Source organism: Oncorhynchus nerka, linkage group LG8 (genome assembly GCF_034236695.1).
Source record: "Oncorhynchus nerka isolate Pitt River linkage group LG8, Oner_Uvic_2.0, whole genome shotgun sequence".
In the NCBI taxonomy this organism is placed as follows: domain Eukaryota; kingdom Metazoa; phylum Chordata; class Actinopteri; order Salmoniformes; family Salmonidae; genus Oncorhynchus; species Oncorhynchus nerka.
In genome coordinates, this window is record NC_088403.1 from 40,794,625 (window position 1) to 40,818,918 (window position 24,294).

At 42.8% G+C, this 24,294-nt stretch overlaps 1 protein-coding gene across 1 annotated transcript in view; it reads left to right on the top strand.

Moving 5' to 3' along the window:
* Positions 1 to 4,013: 4,013 nt before the first annotated feature.
* Positions 4,014 to 24,294, top strand: part of zgc:109889 (uncharacterized protein LOC553542 homolog) — a 66,306-nt gene continuing 46,025 nt past the window's right edge. The window contains 1 exon segment of the mRNA XM_029667235.2: positions 4,014 to 4,222. The gene's annotated coding sequence lies outside the window, so the exon portion shown is untranslated.

Consider the following 24,294-nt stretch of genomic DNA (forward strand, 5'->3'; position numbering starts at 1 on the left):
GCCAAGATGTTAAAATGTTCATAAATGACCAGCATGGTCAAATAATAATAATCACAGGCAGAACAGTTGAAACTGGAGCAGCAGCACGGCCAGGTGGACTGGGGACAGCAAGGAGTCATCATGTCAGGTAGTTCTGAGGCATGGTCCGAGGGCTCAGGTCCTCCGAGAGAGAGAGAGAGAAAGAAAGAGAGAAAGAGAAAATTAGAGAGAGCATACTTAAATTCACACAGGACACCGGATAGGACAGGAGAAGTACTCCAGATATAACAAACTGACCATAGCCCCCCGACACATAAACTACTGCAGCATAAATACTGCAGCATAAATACCCACAGTTGATAGTGCATGTCAGAGCAAAAACAAAGCCATGAGGCCGAAGGACTTGTGTGTAGAGCTCTGAGAGAGAATTGTGTTGAGGCACAGATCTGGGGAAGGGCACCAAAAAAAATTGCAGCATTGAAGGTCCCCAAGAACACAGGGGCCTCCATCACTTTTAAATGGAAGAAGTTTGGAACCACCAAGACTCTTCCTAGAGCTGGCTGCCCGGCCAAACTGAGCAATCGGGGGAGAAGAGCCTTGGTCAGGGAGGTGACCAAAACCCGATGGTCACTGTGGCAGAGCTCCAGAGATCCTCTGGAGATGGGAGAACCTTCCAACAAAGGACAACCATCTCTGCAGCACTCCACCAATCAGGCCGTTATGGTAGAGTTGCCAGACGGAGGCCACTCCTCAGTAAAAGGCACATTACAGTCCATTTGGAGTTTTCCAAAAGGCACCTAAAGACTCTCAGACCATGAGAAACAAGATTCTTTGTTGTGATGAAACCAAGATTGAACTCTTTGGCCTGAATGCCAAGCATCACATCTGGAAGAAACCTGGCACCATCCCTACGGTGAAGCATGGTGGTGGCAGCCTCATGCCTTGGGGATGTTTTTCAGCGGCAGGAAAACTAGTCAGGATAGAGGCAAAGATGAACGGCGCAAAGTACAGAGAGATCCTTAATGAAAATCTGCTCCAGTGCGCTCAGGACCTCCGACTGGGGCGAAAGTTCACCTTCCAACAGGACAACCACCCTGAGCACACAGCCAAGACAACGCAGGAGTAGGCTCGGGACAAGTCTCTGAATGTCCTTGAATGGCCCAGCCAGAGCCCGGACTTGAACCCGATTGAACATCTCTGGTGAGATCTGAAAATACCTGTGCAGCAACTTTCCCCATCCAACCTGACAGAGCTTGAGAGGATCTGCAGAGAAGACTGGTAGAAACTCCCCAAATACAGGTGTGCCAAGTTTGTAGTGTCATACCCAAGAAGAATCAAGGCTGTTATCGCTGCCAAATGTGCATCAACAAAATACTGAGTAAAGGGTCTGAGTACTTAAGTAAATGTTATATTTTGTTTTGTTATGAGCAAAAATTCATTAAAAACCTTTTTTGCTTTGTCAATATGGGGTATTGTGTGTAGATTGATAAGGGAATTTAAAAAAAATCTGTTTTAGAATAAGGCTGTAACATAACAAAATGTGAAAAAAGTCAAGGTGCCTAAATACTTTAAATCTTGAACAGGAGTAGGCCAATCAATTTTGGACGCCATTTGAATGGAATTGATTTAGAGAGAAAGACCGTGAGAGAGCCCTCATGTGCAGGCTGATTTAAAGCAATTATATTCAAGTGATGTTTGCAGAGTTCACAACCTGCTACACCTGTGAGAAACCAGTTTTGTTATATTTCATAACCATAATTTATGAAATGTGTACATTTTTTCATGGTCTTTTGTTTGGAGTGCTCCCTGTGAGCAATGAGCATGTCTGGTTTCTCTATCCTGATAATGTTGAGGGTGCATGAACGCCTGAGCACGCATAGAAGTAAGCCTACCTACCTGGCCTGCTGCAAGCAAATGTAGGAAAGTGCCTATTTGGTCATGTCTGATTTCTGATTGTGTTGGCTCACCACATCCATCACTAATAAGCTGAACTTTTCAGTCATTTTTTCCTCACCTCACACAGTAAGTCAACAAAGTAATTTTTTTAAACATCCATTTGAAATTATAATAGTTCCTCACAATATTTGAAAAAGATCTTTCCAACACTCTCCCAGCCTCGATAATCACCACGCCTCGGTGTGAAAGAGCAAAATATCATGATCTGATTGTTCCATATGTCCGGTGGAGACGTTGTGAAATACATGACCATTTTTCCCCTTGCACAAAAACAGCTGTCTGTCCAGAGCTCACTGGCCTGGAAACTTAGGGCCTGGAATAGGCTAATTGACACAATGTTGCAAATTAGCTAGCAACAGCTTCAGGTCAGACCCAGTTGATTGATTTGATACAGTATTACACTTCATTAGTGATAGCTCAATTCATGACAGATACTGTAGAAAGGGAGGCAGACCAGCAGAGTAGAGAGATTCATGCCATTGAAAGAACCTACATTTTCATCAGGATATCTTCTAGGCCTTCTTTTTTTTATTTGCCTGTTTAGGCCTATGCATTTTACTTAGTTGACAACGGAAGTTATAGGCCTACTGCTGCAGTGGCCTATAGGCTATCACTGAATTCCACGCACTCATTTATTTAGCCGCCAATGGATCCCAGTGTATCAATGTGTCCATATGGCAGAGGCTGGTGCTCTTGCGTTAGCTGAATTTGTACTTTTAGATTTTATCATTTTAATTCAGATTTTCATGATTAACTATGACAATGATTTTGAGAAACAAAAACATTATTATTTAAATGAAACTGATAATGTGCAAGCAGATCGGTAGAAATGGTAGGATAATACTCAACAAATTGGATGCAGTCTATCACAGTGCCATCCGTTTTGTCACCAAAGCCCCATATACTACCCACCACTGCGACCTGTATGCTCTCGTTGGCTTGCCCTCGCTGCATACTCGTCGCCAAACCCACTGGCTCCAAGTCATCTACAAGTCTTTGCTAGGTTAAGCCCTGCCTTATCTCAGCTCACTGGTCACCATAGCAGCACCCACCCATAGCATGCGCTCCAGCAGGTATATCTCACTGGTCACCCCCAAAGCCAATTCTTCCTTTGGCCACCTCTCCTTCCAGTTCTCTGCTGCCAATGACTGGAACAAACTGCAAAAATCACTAAAGCTGGAGACTCTTACCTCCCTCACTAGCTTTAAGCACCAGTTGTCAGAGCAGCTCACAGATCACTGCACCTGTAAATAGCCCATCCAATCTACCTCATACTGTATTGATTTATTTATCTGCTCCTTTGCACCCCAGTATCTCTACTTGCACATTCATCTTCTGCACATTCTACCATTACAGTGTTTAATTGCTATATTGTAATTACTTCGCCACCATGGCCTATTTATTGCCTTTACCTCTCTTATCCTACTTCATTTGCACATGCTGTATATATATATTTTCTACTGTATTATTGATTGTATGTTTGCTTATTCCATGTGTAACTCTGTGTTGTTGTATGTGTCGAACTGCTTTGCTTTATCTTGGCCAGGTCGCAGTTGCAAATGAGAACTTGTTCTCAACTAGCCTACCTGGTGAAATAATTAAAAATAGTGCAGGGATTGGCAACCCTGGTCGTGGAGTGCTGCAAGCACTTCGTGTTTTTATTTATTTAACCGACCTGGAAGACCATGTGTGTTAAATTTAGGCAATCGTTGAACTGGTCAATTAGCTCAGTTGGTCAGGTGTGGTGCCTAGTTTGAACAAAATCCTGTACTCCAGGTACTCCAGGAACAGGGTTGCCTTCCCCTGCTATAGTTTGAGTATTCGGCTTGCTTTACATTCCTCGTAAATAGGCCTAAAGAGGAAGGGAGTAACACAAATATATGTATTGCACCTCGCGGTACAGTAAAACGTAACCGCGAGAGAAGCAGGGAGTGCTTGCTCATCTCTGTTAACTCGCTCGAGGCTATTAACAAGGGGTCGGTCGGTCCGTCAAGTCTCCGCTCATCTTGGTTTTCAATGACACGCATGCGCACTAAACAGGTCTCTGGAATCTGATGCAGCTCGCAGTACAGGCTGAGTCGCTGCCTTGGAAACGCCACACATGCGGAGCACGAACTGGGGACCCAGATTTCAGAGGCTTCTTCCTCCACTCTTCTCCATCCATTCCTCCCATCAGCAGTCAACTGGGCGGCTGTGCCACCACTGATATGGACCCGCGGAAATGCAGACAAGGCTGAAAAAGACAGAGTGAAAAAGAAGAAAATAACTTGAAGCGGCGCACAGGCAGGTAGGCTAAAACCTGGTGATTTAAAATCCGCTTTGCTTGTCGTAGCAGACGGTGTAGCAGTGGTCTAACAGTAAATGAGCAACAATAGGGAAATAGCACGTTTGTCGACATGCATTCGTAACATGGGTGTGTCATTCAGATTGCCTGCCTGCAAAAGTATTGCGCTGCAAGTATTTATCCGTGAGAAAATGTTAACATTTGTGGCCGATTCATCATACAATGAATTCAAAAAAGCAGATCGGAACCCGAAACCGACTATCATTTGATTGGCAGACATGTTCTGTTTCCCTATTGAATTGATTGTTATTTTACCGTTACAGTTCATAACACGGAACTGTTCAGATTCTTTCTTTCTGAATTGATGTATTATTGTGCGTGGTAACAAATATTGACGTTATACAGGCCGATATCCTAAGATATAGACTTTAGTTTAGGCTACTACAGTAGTACAGTGGATTTGACAGCCTGCCGCCCTGCCCGCACTCCTGTCCAAAACAACTGGCCATCGTTGAAGTCTTAGAACAGACTAGACTTGTATGCCCTGAATAAGTATTCAAGCACAGGTACTGGTTCGGTTAGAAGGTGCCAGTAGGGGCATAGGCTACACTAGTAGTGTATCACCAGCTTGGTTCAAGGGTTTAGTGTAACAGATTATTCTCGGTAGAGCCTGACTCCCTGTCAACAACCTTTACCAGACCGGCCACTGCTGTTGTTATCTCATATGCTGTCCAAATAAAGTTTCACAATGTGTCAAACGTTCTGTTGTAGAATGTTGTTTTTGTGGGTACCTTGTTGTTTTATTAATGTTTTTATTGTTGTGTAGACTAACTAGTGCTTTGTAACATTTAACCACTGTTTTGCTGGCGGCTTCTCATGAGCACAGCTTGAATGACCTTTTCAAGAGATTAGGGAGTTAAAGTTTATTTAGTGTAAACGGACGCCTGATTTGTGTAATTATAGGTTCATGATAATGACATTTGTGTGAGTGAAAGGGCTTCAAAACGGCTTGATATTATCTCATTAAATTGGTAGACATTTTGTAAACCTGCAGAGAGAACGCTTGAACATGAACTGGAACTCAAATATCTGAATTGTTAGAGGATATCCTTCACTATGAGCACAAGGTGTTGAAAATACACCTTTTTGTTTCAAAATATTTTGAAAAGGCTTATTTTCAACGTCTTGTGCTCACTAGGTTATCTTTGGTTACAGTATTAGCCTTGTAACAGTTGAAGACAGTTATTAAACAATTGACCCTTTGCTAAGCCCTACCCCAGAATTTTGGGAAACCAATCACAGCTCTCAAAGGGATAGCAACTATCGTCTAGTCCAACACCTCACCAGAGGTGGAACAACAGGTTCAACAATGGTGTGGCAAAGTTCATGTCTTTTAAGGAAAAACTCCAGGCCCCAGATCTCATGACCTGGTCAGGTAAAACTCTTGGTCCTATTCGTAGGCTATGACAAAAGTTTATTATTATAGATAGCTTCCCTATTCAGCTGTCCAATGACTAGGGTTTTTGTTGTTGGGTTGTGAATTGGAAACACTTCCTTTCACTCCCTCCTCTACTTTATCTTCCTCTGTATTCCCTGCTAAAGCCACTTTCTATCACTCTAAATTTCAAGCTTCTGCCTCTAACCCTAGGAATCTCTCTTCCACCTTCTTAATCCTCCAACCCCTCGTTGCCAGCGACTTTGTCAAACAAGTGTGACGACATCCACTCCTCATTCACACAGCCTATTGAGTCCACTGGTCCTACTCACCCAGAACTACCCTACGCCTTGACATATATCTCCCCTCTCTCTCCAGATGAAATTCTGCAACTAGTGAGGTCCAGCAGCCCGACAACTTTCCCGCTTGACCCCATCCCCTCCTCCCTTCTCCAGACCATCTCTGGAGAACTCACTTCCCTCATCAACTCATCCCCTCTGACTTTAGAATTGCCAGAGTCGTTCCCCTCCTCAAGAAACCAACGCACCCCTCTGATATAAAAAATGACTGACCGGTATCTCTTCTTTGTTTTCCAAAACGTGATGTCTCTGAACAACTCTAGCTATCTCTCTCAGGACAATCTTCTTGACCCTAACCAGTCAGGCTTCAAGACGGGTCACTCAACCGAGACTGCTCTCCTCTGTGTTACGGAGGCTCTCCCCACTGCCTAAGCTGACTCTCTCTCCTCTGTTCTTATCCTCCTAGCTCTATCAACTGCCTTCGACACCATGAACCATCAGATCCTCCTCTGCACCTTCTCAGGGCTGGGCTTCTCAGGCTCTGCACACTTTTTGATTGCATCCTACCTGGCAAACGAGTCCGACAAGGTGTTGTGGAGAGGATCTGTGTCTGTACCACGACTCTCACTACTGGTGTCCCCCAGATCTCGGTTCTAGTGAGGTCCTCTTTTTGTATAAACCAAGTCACTCGACTCTGTCATATCCTCACATGGTCTCTCCTATCATTGCTATGCGGATGACACTCGACTACATTTCTCCTCCCCCCCCTTCTGACACCCAGGTGGCGACACACATCTCTGCGTGCCTGGCAGATATCTCAGCTTGGATGTCGGCCCACCACCTCAAGCTTGACCTCAACAAGACGGCGCTGTTCTTCCTCCCGAGGAAGGCCTGCCCTCTCCAAGACCTCTCCATCACGGTTGACAACTCCACAGTGACAACTCCACAGTGTCCCCTTCCCTGAGTGCAAGGAACCTTGGCATGACACTCTGCAAAAATCAAAGCAGTCTCTCGCTCACATAGGAAGTGGCGCAGTTCCTAACCCAGGCACTTGTCATCACCCGTCTGGACTACTGCAACTCACTGTTGGCTGGGCTCCCTGCTTGTGCCATCAAACCCCTGCAACTTATCCAGAACACTGTAGCCTGGTGTTCAACCTTCCCAAGTTCTGCAATGTCACTGCGCTCCTCTGCACATTCTACTGGTTTCCAGTCGAAGCTCGCAACCACTACAAGACCATGGTACTTGCCTACGGAGCAGCAAGAGGAACTGCCCCTGTTTTTGCTGACTTTCCTGTAGTATTCGCTATGTTTTTGTGGACTGTAGTATTTACAGTTTACTATAGTACAAATACTGTAGTAAAAAAGACTGGTATATATTATATACATTACTGTAGCGATTTTTCAGAATGTAGTATTCTGTTGTGTTTTTTTTTGTGTGTTGTATTTGACAATAAAATTGGGGAAACCTAATAGAGAAATGCCAAAATAGCACATTTTCCATAACCTAAAGGTTATGGACTGGGTTATGAATGGAGAGTTTAGAGCAATTGCTTTTTTCTATAACCTGTATAGAACACAATATATGGTCTATACTTGGCATGTAGGTTTCTTACTTATGAGTGCCACAAATTGGTATATGGGGGAGGGGAATGGGCAGGGCATATGCAAATTAATACTGTAGTATTTACTATAAGTAACATTGTTTTTGTGAACTGTAGAGTTTTTTTCTGACATTTCTGTAGTATTTCGTTCAGTGTTCTACAGTATACTATAACATTCTATACTAAGTACTACATATGATTGAGGGATACTACAGTGTATAGTATACTTTAATTTACTACAGAATTCTATAGTAAGTACTGTAGTATTCTATAGTAAAATGTAGTATTATGTGGATCAGCTCAGGTATTGTACTCTGAAGTTCATAGTCAATGCAATTACAATGGGGGGGAGTCAATGCATTTTCAGTAGGGGGTACATGTTAGCACAGGGTGCACATATGGTCAAGAGGCCCATTTTCTGGGGACTGGGTTTCCCAGCTACAGTAAGTTGAAAACAACTTACTGTTTGGGTGTAGGGTTTCACGTTTTGGGGAATATTCAGTGGAAACTTTCCATGGGAATACATTGTAATTAATGTAAACATGTGCAAATTAATAATAATGCCATGTAGATGTTTTTTTGCGTTGAATATATTTACCATATCATATGAAGACAACCTTCTACATTATCATAAGTAAACATAATTGCAAATGATTCAATCCTTCCAATATAAATAAATAAATAATTTAGTTATGAATTGAACTTTAATTAAATGAGGTGACTCTTCACATGGGATGATTTCACTGAACAACAAAAGAAAGGGAACATGGAATGATCCCCAGTGATCCATCGCATCTCCCCAAAACGTTTTCAACATACATCTGTGAAATGATAGTCTAGAAACTAAAGCTTTGGTTGTATTCCTTTCAGGCTTCCTCAATGTCCACCTCTTGAACATCAGACTCTGAGGCCTCATCCCCACTCACTTTCTAACCTTGTTGAAAAAGCCTCAAATTTGCCCAGATGGTCACCAATTTTTCAACCCTTGTATTGGTCAGCCTGTTGCTTGCTTTGGTGTGTGTGTTCCCAAACAAGGACCAGTAGCGCACTGAGGCGGCTGATGTTGGTTGGATTTGGAGGATGATGGAGGCAACAGGGGAAAGAGCCTCATATCCACAAAGTCCCTTTTACCAGGTGGCTGATGAGATATGTTGACTGCCATATTGCATCTCCATCCCAACATCCTTGCTTGGAAGCATACTTCGCCAGACTGCCAAGAACCTTTCCCTCATCCAGGTCAAGGTGGTGAGACACTGTAGTGATGACACCATAGGCCTTGTTGATCTCTGCAGCGAACCGGATGCTCTTGCCAGCATATTTTGAGTCCAGCATGTACGCTGCGGTGTGTATGGGCTTCAGGCAGAGGTCTTCATGCTTTTTGATGTATTTCAGAACTGCAGTTTCCTCTGCTTTGGAGCAACAGTGAAGTGGGCAGGGCAGTACAGATTTATTCTCTTAAATCTGCAAGCAGAGTCTGAACATCAGACAGGATGGCATTGTCTCCCTCAATCCGTGCAATGGCTACTTCTATAGGTTTCAGGAAACTTACCACTCTCTACATCTAGGAGGATCCTCTTGATGGAGCTGTCCATATCGGCAGACTGTCATATGGCCATTTCTTGGAGAGACTCCTTCCCCTTCGGGAGACTGTCAAACATGATGACATCACCACCCCAACGGGTGCTGCTGGGCAGCTTCAATGTGGTGCTATTATTCTTCTCACTTTGCATGGTGAGGTAGATTGCTGCTATAACTTGATGACCCTTCACATACCTAACCATTTCCTTAGCTCTCTTGTAGGGTGTGTCCATTGTTTTCAGTGTCATGATGTATTTGATGAGCAGATTCAATGCATGAGCAGCGCAGCCAATGGGTGTGATGTGAGGGTAGGACTCCACTTTAGACCAAGCAGCCTTCATGTTCGCAGCATTCTCTGTCACCAGTGCAAATACCTTCAGTGGTCTAAGGTCATTGATGACTGCCTTCAGCTCATCTGCAATGTAGAGACAAGTGTGTCTGTTGTCCCTTGTGTCTGTGCTCTTGTAGAACACTGGTTGAGGGGTGGAGATGATGTAGTTAATTATTCCTTGCCCACGCACATTCAACCACCCATCAGAGATGATTGTAATACAGTCTGCTTTCTCTATAATTTGCTTGACCTTCACTTGAACTATGTTGAACTCTGCATCCAGCAAATGAGTAGAAAAGCATGTCTGGTTGGAGGGGTGTATGCTAGGGGAAGAACATTCAGAAATATCTTCCTATACACATTGCCTGTGAGCATCACAAGTGAATCAGTTGCATACACAGCTCTAGCAATACATTCATCAGCATTTCTCTGACTATGTTCCTCCATTGTGTCAAAAAACCATGAGCTGTTGCTACTGATAAGGTGTCCGATTCATACTTTTCACCTCAAATAGAAGTAGAGGGACTTTTGTCAGAGGCTCACAACAAGCAACCTGAGGGAAATGTATGCACTTGGCCAGAGGATTCTACATCTTTGTTGCATTCTTAACATATGATTTGGCACACTATTTAGAAATGTACACAGCTTTTCCTTCTGCATTAGCTGCAGTGAAATGTCTCCACACAGCAGATAGTGCCCGTGTCATTTTCCTGTAAAGATTAGGAAAACACTGAGTAAAAACAAATACAATTCCATGTACAGATAAATACTTAAGCAGTAAGATTAAACAACTCCTTTGTAAAATACATGTTTTAAAATTAAATATATTTGGGAATATGAATTAACGCTCCTCAGTTAGCAGGCTGAAGCCAGCTAAAACCCACGTGTTAATTTTTGCTAACTTGCAGAAATTGTTAAGTTAAATGATTTAAACACACTTTGCTGTAGGCTACTATTTATTAGTTAACAAAAAATATGTACAGTGGGGCAAAAAAGTATTTAGTCAGCCACCAATTGTGCAAGTTCTCCCACTTAAAAAGATGAGAGGCCTGTTATTTTCATCATAGGTACACTTCAACTATGACAGACAAAATGAGAAAAAAAAGTATCCAGAAAATCACATTGTAGGATTTAATTTATTTATTTGCAAATTATGGTGGAAAATAAGTATTTGGTCAATAACAAAAGTTTATCTCAATACTTTGTTATATACCCTTTGTTGGCAATGACAGAGGTCAAATGTTTTCTGTAAGTCTTTCACAAGGTTTTCACACACTGTTGCTGGTATTTTGGCCCATTCCTCCATGCAGATCTCCTCTAGAGCAGTGATGTTTTGGGGCTGTTGCTGGGCAACACGGACTTTCAACTCCCTCCAAAGATTTTCTATGGGGTTGAGATCTGGAGACTGGCTAGGCCACTCCAGGACCTTGAAATGCTTCTTACGAAGCCACTCCTTCGTTGCCCGGGTGGTGTGTTTGGGATCATTGTCATGCTGAAAGACTCAGCCACGTTTCATCTTCAATGCCCTTGCTGATGGAAGGAGGTTTTCACTCAAAATCTCACGATACATGGCCCCATTCATTCGTTCCTTTACACGGATCAGTCGTCCTGGTCCCTTTGCAGAAAAACAGCCCCAAAGCATGATGTTTCCACCCTCATGCTTCACAGTAGGTATGGTGTTCTTTGGATGCAACTCAGCATTCAAAGTTGAGTTTTTACCAAAAAGTTATATTTTGGTTTCATCTGACCATATGACATTCTCCCAATCTTCTTCTGGATCATCCAAATGCTCTCTAGCAAACTACAGACGGGCCTGGACATGTACTGGCTTAAGCAGGTGGACACGTCTGGCACTGCAGGATTTGAGTCCCTGGCGGCGTAGTGTGTTACTGATTTGTAGGCTTCGTTACTTTGGTCCCAGCTCTCTGCAGGTCATTCAATAGGTCCCCCTGTGTGGTTCTGGGATTTTTGCTCACCGTTCTTGTGATCATTTTGACCGCACTGGGGGAGATCTTGCGTGGAGCCCCACATCGAGGGAGATTCTCAGCGGTCTTGTATGTCTTCCATTTCCTAATAATTGCTCCCACAGTTGATTTCTTCAAACCAAGCTGCTTACCTGTTGCAGATTGTCTTCCCAGCCTGGTGCAGGTCTACAATTTTGTTTCTGGTGTCCTTTGACAGCTCTTTGGTCTTGGCCATAGTGGAGTTTGGAGTATGACTGTTTGAGGTTGTGGACAGGTGTCTTTTTTATACTAATAACTAGTTCAAACAGGTGCCATTAATACAGGTAACGAGTGGAGGACAGAGGAGCCTCTTAAAACCTCTTAGTATTTAGGGTGCATTTTTTAAAACTTTTTGATAAAAAGTGTGCAAAATTTCAACGTCCTGCTACTCATGCCAGGAATATAGTATATGCATATGATTAGTATGTGTGGATAGAAAACACTCTGAAGTTTATAAAACTAGTTAAATCATGTCTGCGACTATAACAGAACTTGTGTAGCAGGCAAAACCCCAAGGAAAAACTGTTCATAAAAAAATAAAAATATCCCTCCGCCAGTTCCCTGTATTGTCTATGTCAAGGGAAATTAGATAGTGCCCAGTTTACAGTTCCTATAGCTTCCACATGATGTCGCCAGTCTTGGGAATTGGGTTGAAGTTAATCTTTTGGTGAAATGAAGAATAGGCACTTCCTGTCAGAGGTTACACGGTGGAAAGTTATGAAAGTGAGAATCGTCCATGATTTGTTGACTTGCTGCTATTGAATACAGATCGCCCCGTCATCAATTTGATCGATTATTAACGTTTACAAATACCTAAAGTTGGATTACAAAAGTAGTTTGAAGTATTTTGGCAAAGTTTATTAGGCAACTTTTTAATTTTTTTGTAATGACGTTGCGTTTTGGAAAGCTGTTTTTTTTCTGGATCAGACGGGCTTTATAAATAATTTTGGGTATACATGGACGGAATGAATCGAAAACAAGAACCAATTGTGATGTTTATGGGACATATTGGAGTGCCAACAAAGAAGCTCGTCAAAGGTAATGCATGTTTTATATTTTATTTCTGCTGGCTACGCTAATTCTTTTGTTTACGTCTCGTTCAGGTATTTTGGGGGGGTGCATGCTATCGGATAATAGCTTCTCATGCTTTCGTCGAAAAGCATTTTTAAAATCTGACATGTTGGCTCGATTCACGAGTGTAGCTTTAATTGAGTACCCTGCATGTGTGATTTAATGAAAGTTTAGTTTAATCGAGTACTATATGAATTTGGCGCTACGCATTTCCCCAGGCTAGTGGCTAGGTGAGACGCTAGCGTCTCAGTGGCACTAAGAGGTTAAAGAAGAAGTTACAGGTCTGTGAGAGCCAGACATCTTGCTTGTTTGTAGGTGACCAAATACTTATTTTCCACCATAATTTGCAAATAAATTAATTAAAAATCCTACAATGTGATTTTCAGGATTTTTTTTTTCTTGTCATTTTGTCTGTCATAGTTGAAGTGTACCTATGATGAAATTACAGGTCTCTCTCATCTTTTTAAGTGGGAGAACTTGCACAATTGGTGGCTGACTAAATACTTTTTTGCCCCACTGTACGTCATATAAAATCACCCCACCCAGGGGTAATCAAAACTTACCAGAAAGCATGTAGTCCTTGGCTCAGACAGTGTAGTAGTGTGGGCTCAATATAATCACATTAGTGTGCATCATCTTGAAAATCAGCTGTACATGTGATGGAAGAATGCACTGTGCATGCAGAGGTTTGCAATTCCATTGAATTTGGGATAGTTTAACCAAAATATGCCACAAGACCTAGAATTGCCTTATGTGTATCCCACAAACAAGGTTCACTGTTATAAGCTAACTTTATTTGATGAGTTTTGAGCAAAAATCCCAGGCTTAACCTCCCATGGAAAATTTCCAGAAATGTACCAGAACCTTTCTAACCCTTTGCAACCCCAGTTGGGTGGCAGTCATTCTGTCTTTTTTTGTGGTATTTTATGCAAGTTCATTTTGCAGCAGAATAAAATACCAAGCCAGTACTAATGCAAACTCAATGCAGCCTGTGACTTAGGAAATATGGCAGTTCAGATATAGACAGCTAGTGTGTTTTTATAGTGTTAGGCCTACTACAGTTCTAAAGAGGCCAATCAACACACTGATACGGACAGAAAAAGAGGGAATTAGAGTGAGTGTGTGTGGTCTTGTTCTTCTATCCTTGTGGGGACATAAAATCCCCCAAAAGTCTCCAAAAATAGTAAAACATGGAAAATCCTCCCTTGTGGGGACATTTCCCACGCCCCCATGAGGACAAAGGCTATTTTAAAGTTGTAGGTTAGGTTAAGGGTTAGGAGTTAGGTTTGGGCTAGGTTTACTTGTTAGGGGATAGGGAAAATTTGGATTTTGAATGGAAATACATTTTAGGTCCCCACGAGGATAGGAAAAAACGTGTGTGTGTGTGTGATCCAATATTTCTGGGATGGAGATCAGGTGAGGTCAGAGTTGGACAGTCAGTTTTTTGTTCCTTTTCCCTCATCCGTCAGCAATGTTCCTATCAGACTGCCTACTAATGTTCTCTCGCTCTCCCTCTTGCTCTTTCTATCTGTAACACTTCTGCATACTCTAGTAATCCTGTATTAGGACACCACATCTTAGCATTTCACACACCCCTAATTTCTCTCAACAGTGAGTCAGGTAAATACACTGCATAATATCATAGGCTACATCATCTACTTGTATCTAACCAAACTTTGTGCATTGTTGAGTAGATTGGTTTGTGAACCGACCACTCTGTTGTACCCCTGCAGAATTTAGCAGCAGCAGAGAGAATGTTTAACCTGTGTGTTGTGGTCTTAGGCCCAGTCTGTTAGAATAAGAATGTCTGTGATGAGAATTCCAGAAGTGCTCTCTGTAGTATTGTGTTCCGTAACTGATCTGTTTCTTTAGTTGTACAAATTGTACCCTATTATTCCCTATTTAGTGCGCTACATTTTACCAGGGCTAATCCTGTGTAGTTTAGTACTTTTTGACTAGAACACCCTAGAACTCAACTCTGGCCCAGAAAGCTAACGTTTTTTCCAGACACACTGATAGGTGGGCTACTGTATCCTCACAGGCAATGGGAGTACTTTACCTTTGTTTAACCAGGAAGTATGTTGAGATTTGAAACTATTTTTCAAGAGTCCTGGCAATTGAAAAGAAACATGACCAGTTCTTTTGAGGAGTATTTTACTCTTCTCCTGTTGAATCCATTAGCTACTGTACGATATTATACGGTTTTGCTAGGCAGTAGTGTATTTGTGCATGTTAGGTAACAGTGTGCAAATTGAAATAATAACCTGTTTTATCTCACGACAGACTAGAGGTCGATCGATTATGATTTTTCAACGCCGATGCCGATTATTGGAGGACCAAAAAAAGCCGATACAGATTAATCTGCCTATTTATTTTAACTTAATATAATACATCAATAAAAATCTATTTAGCCTCAACTAAATAATGAAACATTTTCAATTTGGTTTAAATAATGCAAAAACAAAGTGTTGGAGAAGTAAAAGTACAATATTTGCCGTGTAAAAAAGCTAACGTTTGAATTCCAAGCTCAGAACATGAGAACATATGAAAGTTGGTGGTTCCTTTTAACATGCGACTTCAATATTCCAAGGTAAGAGGTTTTAGGTTGTAGTTAATATAGTATTTATAGGACTATTTCTCTCTATACCATTTGTATTTCATATACCGTTGACTATTGGATGTTTTTATAGGCACTATAGTATTGCCAGTGTAACAGTATAGCTTCCGTCCCTCTCCTCGCCCCTACCTGGGCTCGAACCAGGAACACATCGACAACAGCCACCCTCGAAGCAGCGTTACCCATCGCTCCACAAAAGCAGAGCAAGGGGAATAACTACTCCAAGTCTCAGAGCGAGTGATTTTTGAAACGCTATTAGCGTGCACCCTGCTAACTAGCTAGCCATTTCACATTGGTTACACCAGCCATTAGGCTGATAGGCTTGAAGTCATAAACAGCGCTGTGCTTGCGAAGAGCTGCTGGCAAAACGCACGAAAGTGCAGTTTGAATGAATGCTTACGAGCCTGCTGCTGCCTACCACCGCTCAGTCAGACTCCTCTATCAAATATCAAATCATAGACTTAATTATAACATAACACAGAGAAATACGAGCCTTTGGTCATTAATATGGTCAATCCGGACACTATCATTTCGAGAAAAAAAACATTTATTTCAGTGAAATATGGAACCGTTCGGTATTTTATCTAACGGGTGACGTCCGTAAATCTAAATATTCTTGTTACATTGAACAACCTTCAATGTTAAGTCATAATTACGTAAAATTCTGGCATATTATTTCACAATGAGCCAGGCTGCCCAAAATGGTGCATATACCCTGACTCTGCGTGCAATTTCACCTGGTTAATATTGCCTGCTAACCTGGATTTCTTTTAACTAAATATGCAGGTTTAAAAATATATACAGTGGGGGCAAAAAAGTATTTAGTCAGCCACCAATTGTGCAAGTTCTCCCACTTAGAAAGATGAGAGAGGCCTGTTATTTTAATCATAGGTACACTTCAACTATGACAGACAAAATGAGAGAAAAAAATCCAGAAAATCACATTGTAGGATTTTTAATTTAATTTATTTGCAAATTATGGTGGAAAATAAGTATTTGGTCAATAACAAAAGTTTCTCAATACTTTGTTATATACCCTTTGTTGGCAATGGCCGAGGTCAAACGTTTTCTGTAAGTCTTCACAAGGTTTTCACACACTGCTGGTATTTTGGACCATTCCTCCATGCAGATCTCCTCTAGAGCAGTGATGTTTTGGGGCTGTTGCTGGGCAACACGGACTTTCAACTCCCTCCAAAGATTTTCTATGGGGTTGAGATCTGGAGACTGGCTAGGCCACTCCCGGACCTTGAAATGCTTCTTACGAAGTCACTCCTTCATTGCCCGGGCGGTGTGTTTGGGATCATTGTGATGCTGAAAGACTCAGCCACGTTTCATGACATTCTCCCAATCTTCTTCTGGATCATCCAAATGCTCTCTAGCAAACTTCAGACGGGCCTGGACATGTACTGGCTTAAGCAGGGGGACAAGTCTGGTATTGCAGGATTTGAGTCCCTGGCGGCGTAGTGTGTTACTGATGGTAGGCTTTGTTACTTTGGTCCCAGCTCTCTGCAGGTCATTCACTAGGTCCCCCTGTGTGGTTCTGGGATTTTTGCTCACCGTTCTTGTGATCATTTTGACCCCACGGGGTGAAATCTTGCATGGAGCCCCAGATCGAGGGAGATTATCAGTGGCCTTGTATGTCTTCCATTTCCTAATAATTGCTCCCACAGTTGATTTCTTCAAACCAAGCTGCTTACCTATTGCAGATTCAGTCTTCCCAGCCTGGTGCAGGTATACAATTTTGTTTCTGGTGTCCTTTGACAGCTCTTTGGTCTTGGCCATAGTGGAGTTTGGAGTGTGACTGTTTGAGGTTGTGGACAGGTGTCTTTTATACTGATAACAAGTTCAAACAGGTGCCATTAATACAGGTAACGAGTGGAGGACAGAGGAGCCTCTTAAAGAAGTTACAGGTCTGTGAGAGCCAGAAATCTTGCTTGTTTGTAGGTGACCAAATACATATTTTCCACCATAATTTGCAAATAAATTCATTAAAAATCCCAGTGTGATTTTTCTGGATTTTTTTTTCTTCTCATTTTGTCTGTCATAGTTGAAGTGTACCTATGAAAATTACAGGCCTCTCATCTTTTTAAGTGGGGGAACTTGCACAATTGGTGACTGACTAAATACTGTTTTGGTTAGGTACACGTTGGAGCAACAATATGCACCGCATTGATTATATGCAACGCAGGACACGCTAGATAAACTAGTAATATCATCAACCATGTGTAGTTATAACTAGTGATTATGATTGATTGTTTTTTTATAAGATACGTTTAATGCTAGCTAGCAACGTACCTTGGCTTCTACTACATTCGCGTAACAGGCAGTCTCCTTGTGGAGCGCAACGAGAGGCAGGTGGTTATAGCGGTGGACTAGTTAGGTTAGGTTGCAAGATTGGCATTAACTCATTCATCCCAGATGCCACTGTACTCAGCAACTATACAACGAGACGGGCCAACTTAGTGATTGTATTAGTACCTCACTATGGCTGGTATGTAGCTAGCTGATTGCTGTGTTATTGTATCATGTATCAGCCACTGTACTAAAGCCACTATTCAATAGAGTGGCCTGGCTTGCACTTTGCATCCCCCCCCGACTGACAAAGAATGTCACAACAAAAGAGTCAGAGTTATACAGAGTTCAACACACAAAGGTCAGAAAGCCTTATATGGAGGGGAGGGGGAAAGCATTACTGGATCTGTAGTGAAATAAACAGGTTTTTGTTAACTTTATACACACATGCAGTCTGCTGTCATGCACACATGCACGCTCACACACACAGATGCTTGGGGCAGTCATGCTAACTCAGCGATATTCTCACTCGCGTCATCGATCAGGCTGTGCATTGCCCGGGTGATCATCGCTAAGGGCTGTGTTAGCATTCAAATGTGGAGTCAATGAAGTGATTATGGAATGAGCAATCAAGTTATTGATCTACTGCAGATCCATGTCATCTATCTCTATCCATATGTGCTTAGCATCTGTTAAGCTGATCCACAGGCAATCTTAACTTGTACAGTTATGGAGAAAAACTGGCCTTAGACAATGATCTAACAATGACTGCATCAGTCCACATTACTAATATGGCTGATCTAGGATCAGTTGACCCTTTTCCCGCCTTAACTTTAATCATTACGGTGAGAAACTCAATGTCCTATGGCTCTATCAGGTGCCAACATGGCAACCATTACAACATCTTAAATTCAGTTTGCCTCTCTGATATCGTTTAACTCTTTGCATCGCGTGCGTGTGTGTGTGTGTGTGTGTGTGGAGAGTTTCTGCCCTGGTCCCAGAGAGTGTCTGTTTTTAGGTGGATTGGCCAGAGTGTCACATGGGTATGGATGACTTGTTGCGATTGTGTTGAGGGCAACACATTTAATAGTCTCTGACGGCCGGGGTCAGAAAGGGAGGGGAACTACACACACACACACACACAACCATAGCATGTTACACACGCACACTCTCTCTGTTCATCTCTCTCTCACTAGGCCTATTGACTGTGATCACTATTCCCTTGTATACTGGTATTGAGAGATTTTGTGTGTATTCTAAAGCCCCCACAAGGATTGTAAAACAAGAAATTCATTTTCCATACAGTTGAAGTCGGAAGTTTACACACTTAGGTTGGGGTCATTAAAACTCGTTTTTCAACCACTCCACAAATTTCTTGTTAACAAACTATAGTTTTGGCAAGTCGGTTAGGACATCTACTTTGTGCACGACACAAGTAATCTTTCCAACAATAGTTTACAGACAGATTATTTAACTTATAATTCACTATATCACAATTCCAGGGGGTCAGAAGTTTACATACACTAAGTTAACTGTGCCTTTAAACATCTTGGAAAATTCCATGAAATGATGTCATGGCTTTATATGCTTCTGATAGGCTAATTGACATAATTTGAGTCCATTTGAGTTGTACCTGCGTATGTATTTCAAGGCCTACCTTCAAACTCAGTGCTTCTTTGCTTGACATCATGGGAAAATCTAAAGAAATCAGCCAAAACGTCAGAAAAAATGGTATACCTCCACAAATCTGGTACATCCGTGGGACAAATTTCCAAACGCCTGAATGTACCACGTTCATCTGTACCAACAATAGTACGCAAGTATAAACACCATCGAACCACGCAGCCATCATAACGCTCAGGAAGGAGACTCTGAAGATGCTGGGGGAAACGGGTACAGAAGTATCTATAATCCACAGTAAAACGTGTCCTATATCGACATAACCTGAAAGGCTGCTCAGCAAGGATGAAGCCACTGCTCCAAAACCGCCATTAACAAAGCCAGACTACGGTTTGCAACTGCACATGGGGACAAAGATTGTACTTTGTTGGAGAAATGTCCTCTGGTCTGATGAAACAAAAATATAACTGTTTGGCATTAATGACCATTTATGCTTGGAGGAAAAAGGGGGAGGCTTGCAAGCCAGAGAACACCATCCCAACCGTGAAGCACGTGGGTGGCAATATCATGTTGTGGGGGTGCTTTGCTGCAGGAGGGACTGGTGCACTTCACAAAATAGATGGCATCATGAGGCAGGAAATGATGTGGATATATTGAAGCAACATCTCAAGACATCAGTCAGGAAGTTAAAGCTTGGTCGCAAATGGGTCTTCCAAATGGACAATGACCCTAAGCATACTTTTTCAGAACTGAAAAAGAGTGTGCGAGCAAGGAGGCCTACAAACCTGACTCTGTTACACCAGCTCTTTTTATTTTTTATTTTATTGATTTATTTCACCTTTATTTAACCAGGTAGGCAAGTTGAGAACAAGTTCTCATTTACAATTGCGACCTGGCCAAGATAAAGCAAAGCAGTTCGACACACAACGACACAGAGTTACACATGAAGTAAAACAAACACAGTCAATAATACAGTATAAACAAGTCTATATACGATGTGAGCAAATGAGGTGAGATAAGGGAGGTAAAGGCAAAAAAAAGCCATGGTGGCAAAGTAAATACAATATAGCAAGTAAAACACTGGAATGGTAGATTTGCAATGGAAGAATGTGCAAAGTAGAAATCAAAATAATGGGATGCAAAGGAGAAAAATAAATAAATTAAATACAGTAGGGAAAGAGGTAGTTGTTTGGGCTAAATTATAGGTGGGCTATGTACAGGTGCAGTAATCTGTGAGCTGCTCTGACAGTTGGTGCTTAAAGCTAGTGAGGGAGAAGTGTTTCCAGTTTCAGAGATTTTTGTAGTTCGTTCCAGTCATTAGCAGCAGAGAACTGGAAGGAGAGGTGGCCAAAGAAAGAATTGGTTTTGGGGGTGACAAAAGAGATATACCTGCTGGAGCGTGTGCTTCAGGTGGGAGATGCAATGGTGACCAGCGAGCTAAGGGGGGACTTTACCTAGCAGGGTCTTGTAGATGACATGGAGCCAGTGGTTTGGCGACGAGTATGAAGCGAGGGCCAGCCAACGAGAGCGTACAGGTCGCAATGGTGGGTAGTATATGGGGCTTTGGTGACAAAATGGATTGCACTGTGATAGACTGCATCCAATTTGTTGAGTAGGGTATTGGAGGCTATTTTGTAAATGACATCGCCAAAGTCGAGGATTGGTAGGATGGTCAGTTTTACAAGGGTATGTTTGGCAGCATGAGTGAAGGATGCTTTGTTGCGAAATAGGAAGCCAATTCTAGATTTAACTTTGGATTGGAGATGATTGATATGGGTCTGGAAGGAGAGTTTACAGTCTAACCAGACACCTAAGTATTTGTAGTTGTCCACGTATTCTAAGTCAGAGCCGTCCAGAATAGTGATGTTGGACAGGCGGGTAGGTGCAGGTAGCGATCGGTTGAAGAGCATGCATTTAGTTTTACTTGTATTTAAGAGCAATTGGAGGCCACGGAAGGAGAGTTGTATGGCATTGAAGCTTGCCTGGATGATTGTAAACACAGTGTCCAAAGAAGGGCCAGAAGTATACAGAATGGTGTCGTCTGCGTAGAGGTGGATCAGAGACTCACCAGCAGCAAGAGCGACCTCATTGATGTATACAGAGAAGAGAGTCGGTCCAAGAATTGAACCCTGTAGCACCCCCATAGACTGCCAGAGGTCCGGACAGCAGACCCTCCTATTTGACACACTGAACTCTATCAGAGAAGTAGTTGGTGAACCAGGCGAGGCAATCATTTGAGAAACGGATGTGGTGATTGACAGAGTTGAAAGCCTTGGCCAGATCAATGAATACGGCTGCACAGTAATGTTTCTTATCGATGGCGGTTAAAGATATCGTTTAGGACCTTGAGCGTGGCTGAGGTGCACCCATGACCAGCTCTGAAACCAGATTGCATAGCGGAGAAGGTATGGTGAGATTCGAAATGGTCGGTAATCTGTTTTTTGACTTGGCTTTCGAAGACCTTAGAAAGGCAGGGTAGGATAGATATAGGTCTGTAGCAGTTTGGGTCAAGAGTGTTCCTCCCTTTGAAGAGGGGGATGACCGCAGCTGCTTTCCAATCTTTTGGGAATCTCAGACGACACGGAAGAGAGGTTGAACAGGCTAGTAATAGGGTTGGCAACAATTTCGGCAGATCATTTTAGAAAGAAAGGGTCCAGATTGTCTAGCCCGGCTGATTTGTAGGGGTCCAGATTTTGCAGCTCTTTCAGAACATCAGCTGAACGGATTTGGGAGAAGGAGAAATGGGGGAAGGCTTGGGCGAGTTGCTGTGGGGGGTACAGTGCTGTTGACCAGGGTAGGAGTAGCCAGGTGGAAAGCATGGCCAGCCGTAGAAAAATGCTTATTGAAATTCTCAATTATGGTGGATTTATCAGTGGTGACAGTGTTTCCTATCTTCAGTGCAGTGGGCAGCTGGGAGGAGGTGCTCTTATTCTCCATGGACTTTACAGTGTCCCAGAACTTTTTTGAGTTAGTGTTGCAGGAAGCAAATTTCTGCTTGATAAAGCTAGCCTTGGCTTTTCTAACTGCCTGTGTATAATGGTTTCTAGCTTCCCTGAACAGCTGCAAATCACGGGGGCTGTTCGATGCTAATGCAGAACACCATAGGATGTTTTTGTGTTGGTTAAGGGCAGTCAGGTCTGGGGAGAACCAAGGGCTATATATGTTCCTGGTTCTAAATTTCTTGAATGGGGCATGTTTATTTAAGATGGTTAGGAAGGCATTTAAAAAAAATATCCAGGCATCCTCTACTGACGGGATGAGATCAATATCCTTCCAGGATACCCCGGCCAGGTCGATTAGAAAGGCCTGCTCGCTGAAGTGTTTCAGGGAGCGTTTTACAGTGATGAGTGGAGGTCGTTTGACCGCTCACCCATTACGGATGCAGGCAATGAGGCAGTGATCACTGAGATCTTGGTTGAAGACAGCAGAGGTGTATTTAGAGGGCAAGTTGGTTAGGATGATATCTATGAGGGTACCCGTGTTTAAGGCTTTGGGGAGGTACCTGGTAGGTTCATTGATAATTTGTGTGAGATTGAGGGCATCAAGTTTAGATTGTAGGATGGCTGGGGTGTTAAGCATGTTCCAGTTTAGGTCGCCTAGCAGCATGAGCTCTGAAGATAGATGGGGGGCAATCAGTTTACATATGGTGTCCAGAGCACAGCTGGGGGCAGAGGGTGGTCTATAGCAGGCGACAACGGTGAGAGACTTGTTTTTAGAGAGGTGGATTTTTAAAAGTAGAAGTTCAAATTGTTTGGGTACAGACCTGGATAGTAGGACAGAACTCTGCAGGCTATATTTGCAGTAGATTGCAACACCGCCCCCTTTGGCAGTTCTATCTTGTCTGAAAAGGTTGTAGTTTGGAATTAAAATTTCTGAATTTTTGGTGGTCTTCCTAAGCCAGGATTCAGACACAGCTAGAACATCCGGGTTGGCAGAGTGTGCTAAAGCAGTGAATAGAACACACTTAGGGAGGAGGCTTCTAATGTTAACATGCATGAAACCAAGGCTATTACGGTTACAGAAGTCGTCAAAAGAGAGCGCCTGGGGAATAGGAGTGGAGCTAGGCACTGCAGGGCCTGGATTCACCTCTACATCGCCAGAGGAACAGAGGAGGAGTAGAATAAGGGTGCGGCTAGAAGCAATAAGAATTGGTCGTCTAGAACGTCTGGAACAGAGAGTAAAAGGAGGTTTCTGGGGGCAATAAAATAGCATCAAGGTATAATGTACAGACAAAGGTATGGTAAGATGTGAATACAGTGGAGGTAAACCTAGGTATTGAGTGATGATGAGAGAGATATTGTCTCTAGAAACATCATTGAAACCAGGAGATGTCATTGCATGTGTGGGTGGTGGAACTAATAGGTTGGATAAGGTATAATGAGCAGGACTAGAGTGAAATAAGCCAATAAACACTAACCAGAACAGCAATGGACAAGGCATATTGACATTAAGGAGAGGCATGCTTAATCGAGTGATCAAAAGGGTCCGGTGAATGGAGAGGTTGGTTGGGGGTCACGGCGATTTAGACAGCTAGCCAGGCCATCGGTAGCAAGCTAGCATAGGATGGAGGTCTGTTATTAGCCACCTCTTGCGTTGAGTCAGTGGATTAGTGGGGTTCCGTGTGGTAGAGGGGATTAATCCAAATCACACAACAAAAATAAAAACAATAGTTATAGAGGCCCAAGAAGAAAAATAATAATAAAAATAAATAAATTGTCCGATTGTCTATTCAGATAGCAGCCGATAAGACAGCTAACGGTTAGCAGGCCGCAGATGGGCGTTCAGGTAACGTCGCGATGGAGGAGCCAGCCGGATAACTCCTTCGGGTAGATAACGTCGGCAGTCCAGTTGTGAAGGCCCGGTGGGGCTCCGCGTAGGCAATAAAATGGGTCCGGATAGGTGACTGCAGCCCAGGAGTGATTGATGGAACTCTTCAGCTGGCTAGCTCCGGAATAATTGATGTTTGCTCCGGAATCGACGAAAGCCGATAGTCACACGGATAGCAGCTAGCTAGCTGTGAGATCCAGGTATGAATGTCCAGAGTTAGCGGTTGAAATCCAGGGACATGGAGAGAAAAATTGGTCCGGTATGTTCCGTTCCGAGCCGCGCTGCGCCGTACAAAACTGGCGATAGATTTTCGAGCTAATGGATAGCTGATGACCACAAACCGTGGTTAGCTGAATACTAACGATTTGCCAGTAAAGAAGCTAACTAGCTTCTGATTCG